We start from the raw sequence: 9,639 nt of genomic DNA on the forward strand, positions 1-9,639 counted from the left end.
CGCCGCCACGGCGCCCGATGTTCTCGCCGGGTGATGGTGCTCCGGCGTCGGGAGAACCCCCAGCGGCTTGGGGTGCCAGGAACGGCCGCCTTCCCACCGGAGACCGTGGCTTCCAAGCCAACAGACCGCGCCGAACGGAGCTCCACACACTGGCGATCTCAGCAAGAGATCCCAGGCTCCGGGATGTAACGTTCAGCGTCGCAGCTGGCCGCTCCACAGAACCGCGGCTCCACAATGTTCTTATCAGCGGTCCCAGCATACTGGAGTTCCAGCGCGGCGACCCAGGAAAGGCATCGCCCGCTCCGCAATAGCGCTCCAGCGCTGCGCCGCCGCCAAAGCCGATGTTCTGCGCCGCCGCCAAAGCCGATGTTCTGGCCAGGTCCCCTCAGGGAAACGTCGCTCTAGGACCCGCTGGTAGGCCGCGAGGACAGGTCGAAGTCGCCGCTCGGAGGAAGGCAACCCCTCCGACCAGGTAGGGACTCGAAAAGCAGTTTCCCCCTTCCCCCCCACCACCCCCCACACATAGAAAGATTAGGCCCCCTGACTACACACTCAACGTACTAAAAATAATAAAAAAGAAGGGGAAAAAAACGGACAGCTGCAGGACAGGCAGCCGTTCAGGATAGCGCCTCCTCCGGAATATGTTTGTAGCCACCATCTTCACCAAACTGGGATGAAGGTGAACCTCCTGTACATTGGTGAGACCAAGCGCAGGCTCGTCGATCGTTTCGCAGAACACCTCCGCTCAGTCCGCCTGAACCTACCTGATCTCCCAGTTGCTCAGCACTTCAACTCCCCCTCCCATGCCCAATCTGACCTTTCTGTCCAGGGCCTCCTCCATTGTCAGAGTGAGGCCCAGCGCAAATTGGAGGAACAGCACCTCATATTTCGCTTGGGCAGTTTACACCCCAGCGGTGTGAACATTGACTTCTCTAACTTCAAGTCGCCCTTGCTTTCCCTCTCTCTCCGTCCCCCTCCCCCTTCCCAGGTCTCCCACCAGTCTTACTGTCTCCGACTACATTCTATCTCTGTCCCGCCCACTCCCCTGACATCGGTCTGAAGAAGGGTCTCGACCCGAAACGTCGCCCATTCCTTCTCTCCAGAGATGCTGCCTGTCCCGCTGAGTTACTCCAGCATTTTGTGTCTTTCCTTTTGTAAATCAGCATCTGCAGTTCCTTTCTACACAGGGATGAAGATGATACTACCAGAGGGACCCTGACCTGAAACGTCACCTATCCATGTTCTCCAGAGATGCTGCCTGAGCTGCCGAGTTACTCCGGCACTTTGTGTCTTTTTCTTTTATAAACCAGCATCTGCAGGTCCTTGTTTCTACATTTTGAAAAATGTTATGGTGATATCATTTCAAATTAGAAAAAAAAAAGATAGTTTTGTTTATAATAGCAGAAACGAAGCAATGAGCAGTATTGACAATAGTTTTATGGGGACATTAATGTCAGGAAACTATGCAGAATAAATTATCAGAAGGATTTCAAGGGCGAGGGATTTGAGCCAGGAATTACGGGAGATTCTGGGAAAACATTTGCCATGGCAACAGAGAGAGTCAAGAGGAAGTATAAGATAAGATAAGATAAGATAAGATAAGATAACCTTTAATGTCATTCAGACCGAAGTCTGAACGAAATTGAAGCAGTCATACATACAATACAATACAATAAAAAACACCAATAAACACATATTAACATCCACCACAGTGAGTCCACCCAACATCTCCTCACTGTGATGGAGGCAAAAGTCTTAGGTCTCCAGTCTCTTCCCTCCTCTTCTCCCTCTGCGCTGAGGCGATACCCCCCCGGGCGATGTTAAAAACTGTCCCGCGGCTCAAACACCGCGGCCCGGGGTGGTCGAAGCTGCCGCCCACCAGTCCTGCAGACGCAGCCGCTGGCCCGCGGCCGAACCCCGGACTCAGGCCACCACCGCCAGAACACCGTCCAAGCCACCGGAGCATCGTTCCATCGTATGATGGTGGGTTTTCAAAATCTTGAGGTACTTACACAAAATAAATAGGGAGGAAACCTTCCCACTGGTGGAGACATCGAGGGGCAGCATACCAAAGTTTAACGTAGACTTTAGACCTTTGGGCTGCAGCACAGAAACAGGCCCTTCGGCCCACCGAGCCCAGGCTGACCAGTGATTTCCCCCGTACACTAACACTATCCTACACACACACACACACGCGCACACACACACACACACGCGCGCGCACACACACACACACACACACACACACACACACACCAGGGACAATTTACAATTTTTTAAAAGCCAATTAACCTACAAACCTGCACGTCTTTAGAGTGTGGGAGGAAACCGAAGATCTCGGAGAAAACCCACGCGGTCACGGGGAGAAGGTACAAACTCCGTACAGACAGCGCCCGTAGTCAGGATTAAACCTCGATCTCTGGCACCGTAAGGCAGTAGCTCTACGCTGCGCCACCGTGCACCTCGACAATGCAACTTTAACCACACAAGTATTACATTTCCTTATCTATCTAAACCTTCAACACTGAACCTTTTGGAATGTAAGCCAGTCACTCCTTCCAGTCAGTTTTAAACACTTGCTCACGCTAGGAACTGCAGTTGCTGGTTTATCAAAAACAAAAGGCACAAAGTGTCGGCACGATGGCGCAGCGGTAGAGTTGCTGCCTTAGCGCCAGAAAGCCCGGTTCGATCCTGTACTGAGTTTGTACTGAGTTTGTACGTTCTCCCTGTGACCTGCGTAGGTTTTCTCTGAGAACTTCGGTTTCTTCCCACTCTCCAACAACGTGCAGGTCTGCAGGTTGATTGGCTTGGTATAAGTGTAAAACATTTGTCCCTGGTTGTGGGATAGTGTTAGCGTGCTGGGATCGCTGGTCGGCGCGGACTCGGTGGGCCGTAGGGCCTGTTTCCGCGCTGTATCTCTAAGCTAAACAACTACAAATCATGGGTTGAGAACATTTTACAGATCGTCCCAAATAACAACTATTAATGTCGGCACAGTATGCGCGCAGCGGTAGAGTTGCTGCCTTACAATGCCAGAGATTCAAGTTCGATCCTGACTACGGGCGCTGTCTGTACGGAGTTTGTACTTTCGCCCCGTGACCTATACAATACAATACAATTTATTGTCATTTGACCCTCAGTGAGGCTCAAACGAAATTTTGTTTCCACAGCCATACAAACAAAGACAATTCATAGACATACACACAATTTAATTCACACAAACATCCATCACAGTGGACCCACTGTGATGGAAGGCAAAGTCTTTTCTCTCCCCTGTTCTCCATGTCTCTCCCGATGTCCAAGCTCCAGGCGGGCGAGGATAAGTCCCACGGCCATTTTAGGCCGTGCCGGGCGATTTACGGCCCCGCTCCCGGTCTAAATGTCACAAAGTTGGAGCCCCCGGCGGGCGCTGGAATGTCCCACGGCCATGAAGCCGCGCCGGGCGATGTACGACCCCGCTCCAGGTCGTTCCAACCCCGCGACACGGGCTGGAGAAGTCGCGTTGCGGGAGCTCCGGGAAGCGGTCTCTCTCTCCCCCCGGACCCGTGAGTTCCGGATGTCCCAGTCCACCGGACCTGCGGCTGCGTTGCTGGAGCCTCCGAGCCCCAGGAGTCGAGTCGAGTCGCAGCAGCGAGTCACCACCGCTCCCCACGCTCCGAGGCCGGCCAGCCCCACGATGGTGAGTAATCCGCAGCTCCGCAGTCTCCCGAGTCCCCGGGTCGTTCAGGCTGGAGGCCGCTCCACGGTGCTAGGCCCCAACGACAACGGAAACCCGACAGGGAAAAGGTCGGGTCTCCCAGACAGGGAAGAGATTTTAAACGGTTTCCCGCCCCCCACATATACACATTTAAAACTAGTATTAAAAAAAAACACCAACACTACATTTAACTAGACAAAAAATAAAAAAAGACAGACAGGCTGTAGGGGCCGCTGCAACGGGTGAGTCGCGCCGCCAATGAGCCAACCTTGTGGGTTTTCTCCGGGTGCTCCGGTTTCCTCCCACTCTCCAAAGACATGCAGGCTTGTAGGTTAATTGGCTTCGGTAAAAATTGTAAATTGTTCTGGAGTGTGCGGGTTAGTATTAGTGTATCGTCTGTGCCGTAGTTGAGATTATTTTTGCTGAATCCCTCTGAGTTTCCCAGTCAATCATCGTACAGTTTGGTAAATTGATATCCTGTGGTTGCACAGCTGTAGATATTTATCAGAGTCGACTCAGTGAAAGATCAAGTACCTTGTGGTTTGGAGAAACCGCTGTACTCCAGAGTGGCCCTGTCCCAGGCACATGCAGCATGTTAATGGTCATAAATATTTTGTCATGTGAGATTACTAATCTGTTTTAAAATTGATTTTAAACCACATCCCTTTGCACCAAGAGGCACAGCCAATATCATCACTAAAATATGGCTGCTTTTGCTTTTGGGATTCCTGTGTTTAGTTTTATTTTAGTTTTTTGATATTTGAGGAAATATCATTATCCAAATGATGGTGTCTTTCCGTTCAATGAGCATGAAGACACGCAGTTTAAAATTATTAGTCCAACAGGAGTGAGTTAATCGACTCCATACGTCTGTACGGAGTTTGCTCGTTCTCCCTGTGACCACGTGGGATTTCCCTGAATGCTCCGGTTTCCTACCACACTACAAAGGCGTGCAGGTTTGTAGATGAATTGGCTTTGGTAAATTGTCCCCTTGTGTGTGGCATAGTGCTAGTGTGCGGGGATCGTTGGTCAGTGCGGACCCGGTGGGCTGAAGGGCCTGTTCCCATGCTGTATCTCTAAACTAAATCTGTACCTGGATCAACCATTAGGCCCCAGGTGTGTGTAAATTTCACAGATGTGATTTAATGTGGGGTCTGTCTGAGAAACATGAGTAGCAAGTCAAATGAGCAGAGTGGGGTAAAGGTCATTGACACATGTACAGCCTACTGGCCGGGCACAGAGGTGAACAGCAGGGAAACAGGCCCTTTGGCCCAACTCATCCATACCGACCAATGTGTCCCATCTAAACTATTCCCATGTTCCCGCATTTGGCCCATACCCCTCCCCACCCTTCCCTACCCAAGTATCTTTCAGTATCCTTAAAATTTAGGTTAGTTGCGAGACACGGCACGGAACAAGGCCCTTCGGCCCACCGAGTCAGAGCCGACCAGCGATCCGAGTGCTCTAAAGGGGCTGTCCCACTTGGGCGACCTAATCCGTGAGTTAAGAAGAGTGTCTTCGACCTTCAAGCTCGAGGGCACTCGCCTGGAAAGCCTCGAGCTGGATCGCCCCGTCCGCGAGCTGGACCGACCGAACACACGCACGCACGCGCACACACACACACATCGCAAAGGCGGGGGCCAGGAAAAGCGGGGAAGCGCTGTCTGAAATTCACACCCGCGATGAAGAGGAAGGTAAAAGACGGCTGCAGAGTGTACGGTAAGTCCTTTAGAGAGTGCCGAGAGGGGAGGGGGAGAGAGGGTGAGAGAAGGGGGGGAGAAGGAGTGGAGACACTTTTAATAAATATTATAAAGTTTAGCGGGCATTTTATCTACCGGTCGGTTTTCCTTGGTCCTGAAAACTCCAATGAGCCAATCAAAATGCCCGGTCAGCTGCCCTCGACTGCCTGTGACTACATAGCGACCCCACTCCACTCCACTACGAGTTCAAAAGAACCATGCCGACCATTGTGGGAAATATTTCAACGTGCTGAAAATTTTTCCACGACCTAGCTGAGGCCACGAGTATTCGGGAACTTCCCTCGAGCTCGAAGGAGAGTTCCAGTGACCTCATAGGACCTCGTGTCGACCATGCTGCAAGTTTGAAGGTCGAAGACACTCTTTCTAAACTCGCAGATTAGGTTGCCCAAGTGGGACAGCCCCTTAACTCTAATCACACGAGGGACAATTTACAAACCTTTACCAAAGTGAACAAACCTACAAAGCTGTACATCTTCGGAGTGTGGGAGGAAACCAGAGCTCCCAGGGAAAACCCACGTGGTCACAGGGAGAACACACTAACTCCGTTCAGACAGCAGCCATGGTCGGCATCGAACCAGGGTCTCTGGGGCTGTAAGCACTGTTAAGGCAGCAACTCTACTGTTGTGCCACTGGGCTGTCCATGTTGTTATAGTACCAAATACTGTGTTGTATTCCCCTGAATGTTTCAGTTGTATACCTAATATACCTAATAATGCCAATAATGATTCTTAGAAATATTGTCACCCAATTATAAGGAGCAAAGCTACTTTATAGACTTTAAACCTGTAAAACAATGGAAGACACAAAGTGCTGGAGTAACACAACGGGTCAGTCAGCATCTCTGGGGAACATGGATAGGTGACTTCTCTTCACTCAGTTTAGTTTGGAGATGCAGCTCGGAAACAGGCCCTTTGGCCCACCGAGTCCATGCTGACCAGCAATCCCCGCACACGAACACTATCCTACACACACTAGGGACAATTTGCACTTATACCAAGTCTACAAACCCAAGCCAATTAACCTACAAACATGCACGTCTTTGGAGTGTGGGAGGAAACAGGAGATCTCGGAGAAAACCCACGTGCAAACTCCGTACAGACAGCACCTGTAGTCAGGATCGAACCCCCGACTCGGGCGCTGCAAGCGCTGTAAGGCATCAACTTTACCGCTGCGCCACGGTGCCACACTGAAAGTGTCCACCATTTGTCTATGCTGGAGATAAACGTCAATAACATCTTTCATGCATCAATTGAGTTATTTTAAATATATAATTTCCGAAACAAGATGTGCCCAAGATGTATGAAATTATTCATTTGTCATCATCTATGCTGTAATTATATAAATATTAAAATGACTGTGTTCCTGACAGAAGGCATGTTTCAACTTAGACTAAGTAGCTTCATGGGAACATTACCAGTATTACTCACACCTTTTATAGTTATCGGATCGACAAGCCCAGACCCGCTAAGTGCTTTGTTAGCAAAATATATTTTAGATCCAGAACGAAACTGTAACAATGGGAAGCAACTACAATTGTTAAATAAATTGTATGGATTAAAACAGGGTGATACAGCGTGGAAACAGGCCCTTCGGCCCAACGTGCCCACACCGACTAACATGCCCCATCAACACTAGTCCCACCTGCCTGCGTTTGACCCATATCCCTCTAAACCTACCTTGTCCGAATGATTTTTAAACATAGAAACTAGGTGCACGAGGAGGTCATTCGGCACCGAGCCAGCACCGCCATTCATTGTGATCATGGCTGATCGTCCCCTATCAAATAAAACGTTGTGATAGTACTTAGGAATACTGCAGCAGCTTTCGACACAGTTAATCTTTGTGGTCAAGTCCACTATACCGTCCCTACATATGTCTCAGTGTATCAAACTTTAGCTATCATCATAGGTGTGGCACGGTGGTGCAGCGGTACAGTTGTTGCATTACAGCGCCAGAGACCCGGGTTCGATCCTGACTACAGGTGCTGTCTGTATGGGATTTGTACATTCTCCCTGTGGCCGTATGTGTTTTCTCCGGGTGCTCCGGTTTCCTCCCACACTCCAAAGACGTGCGGGTATGTTTAATGCTTTATGTGTCATTCTTAATTGTTTACTGTATACATAGATACATAGAAAATAGGTGCAGGAGTAGGCCATTCGGCCCTTCGAGCCTGCACCGCCATTCAATATGATCATGGCTGATCATCCAACTCAGTATCCCGTACCTGCCTTCTCTCCATACCCCCTGATCCCTTTAGCCACAAGGGCCACATCTAACTCCCTCTTAAATATAGCCAATGAACTGGCCTCAACTACCCTCTGTGGCAGGGAGTTCCAGAGATTCACCACTCTCTGTGTGAAAAAGTTTCTTCTCATCTCGGTCCTAAAGGATTTCTCCCTTATCCTTAAGCTGTGACCCCTTGTCCTGGACTTCCCCAACATCGGGAACAATCTTCCTGCATCTAGCCTGTCCAACCCCATAAGAATTTTGTACGTTTCTATAAGATCCCCTCTCAATCTCCTAAATTCTAGCGGGTACAAGCCAAGTCTATCCAGTCTTTCTTCATATGAAAGTCCTGACATCCCAGGAATCAGTCTGGTGAACCTTCTCTGCACTCCCTCTATGGCTATAATGTCCTTCCTCAGATTTGGAGACCAAAACTGTACGCAATACTCCAGGTGTGGTCTCACCAAGACCCTGTACAACTGCAGTAGAACCTCCCTGCTCCTATACTCAATATATGTCCTATATGTCATGTTGTTACTTGCAAGCGGAGAACCAAGGCAAATTTCTTGTATGTGTACATACTTATTCATTCATTCAGGTATGAAGGCTAATTAATTGACTTCTGTAAAATTGTGAATTGCCCCAAGTGTGTGTCGGATAGTGGTAGTGTACGGGGTGATCACTGGTCCGTGTGGACTCGGTGAAGGACCAGTCTCACCCCGGCCACTCCCTCTTCTCCCCTCTCCCATCAGGCAAGAGGTACAGAAGTGTGAAAACACACACCTCCAGATTCAGGGACACTTTCTTCCCAGCTGTTATCAGGCAACTGAACCGTCCTATCACCAACTAGAGAGCGGTCCTGAGCTACCATCTACCTCACCACCCACTGAGTCCTCACTGACCTTCGACCACTAGTTCGACCCTACATACTAGGGACGATTTACTGAAGCCAATTAACCTACAAACAGCTGCATCTTTTGGATGTGGGAGGAAACCAGAGCACCTGGAGGAAACCCACGTGGTCATAGGGAGAACGTGCAAACTCCACACAGACAGACAGCACCAGAGGTCAGGATTGAACCTGGGTTCTCGGGCTCTATGCAGCACCAGCTTACCCACACAGGCCAACATGTCCCAGCTACACTAGTCCCATCTGCCCGCATTTGGTCCATATCCCTCCAAACCTGTTCTATCCATGTACCTTAAATTTCTTAAAGGTTGGGATAGTCCCAGCCTCAACTACCTCCTCTGGCAGCTTGTTCCAGACACCCACCACACTTTGGGTGAAAAAACTACCCCTCGGACAGAGAATGGAGCAGCTGGGCTTGTACACTCTGGAGTTTAGAAGGATGAGAGGGCATCTCATTGAAACATATAAGATTGTTAAGGGTTTGGACACGCTAGAGGCAGGAAACATGTTCCCGATGTTGGGGGAGTCCAGAACCAGGGGCCACAGTTTAAGAATAAGGAGTAAGCCATTTAGAACGGAGACGAGGAAACACTTTTTCTCACAGAGAGTGGTGAGTCTGTGGAATTCTTTGCCTCAGAGGGCGGTGAAGGCTGGTTCTCTGGATACTTTCAAGAGAGAGCTAGATAGGGCTCTTAAAGATAGCGGAGTCAGGGGATATGGGGAGAAGGCAGGAACGGGGTACTGATTGAGGATGATCAGCCATGATCATATTGAATGGCAGTGCTGTCTCGAAGGGCCGAATGGCCTACTCCTGCACCTATTGTCTATTGACTAAACCTTTTTCCCCCTTCACCTTAAAACCATGTCCTCTGGTTCTCGGCTCACCTACTCTGGGCAAGAGAATCTGTGCATCTACCTGATCTATTCCTCTCATGATATTTAGATGTATTTGTCTGGGGCGCTGACTGTGATTTTCACACCGTTGGCCTGCTCGGGTTAAGAGTTTGGAGTTGGCCATTGTGTGGAGGCAGCGAGACACAAGTCCC

The sequence above is a fragment of the Amblyraja radiata genome, chromosome 23, assembly GCF_010909765.2.
Source record: "Amblyraja radiata isolate CabotCenter1 chromosome 23, sAmbRad1.1.pri, whole genome shotgun sequence".
In the NCBI taxonomy this organism is placed as follows: domain Eukaryota; kingdom Metazoa; phylum Chordata; class Chondrichthyes; order Rajiformes; family Rajidae; genus Amblyraja; species Amblyraja radiata.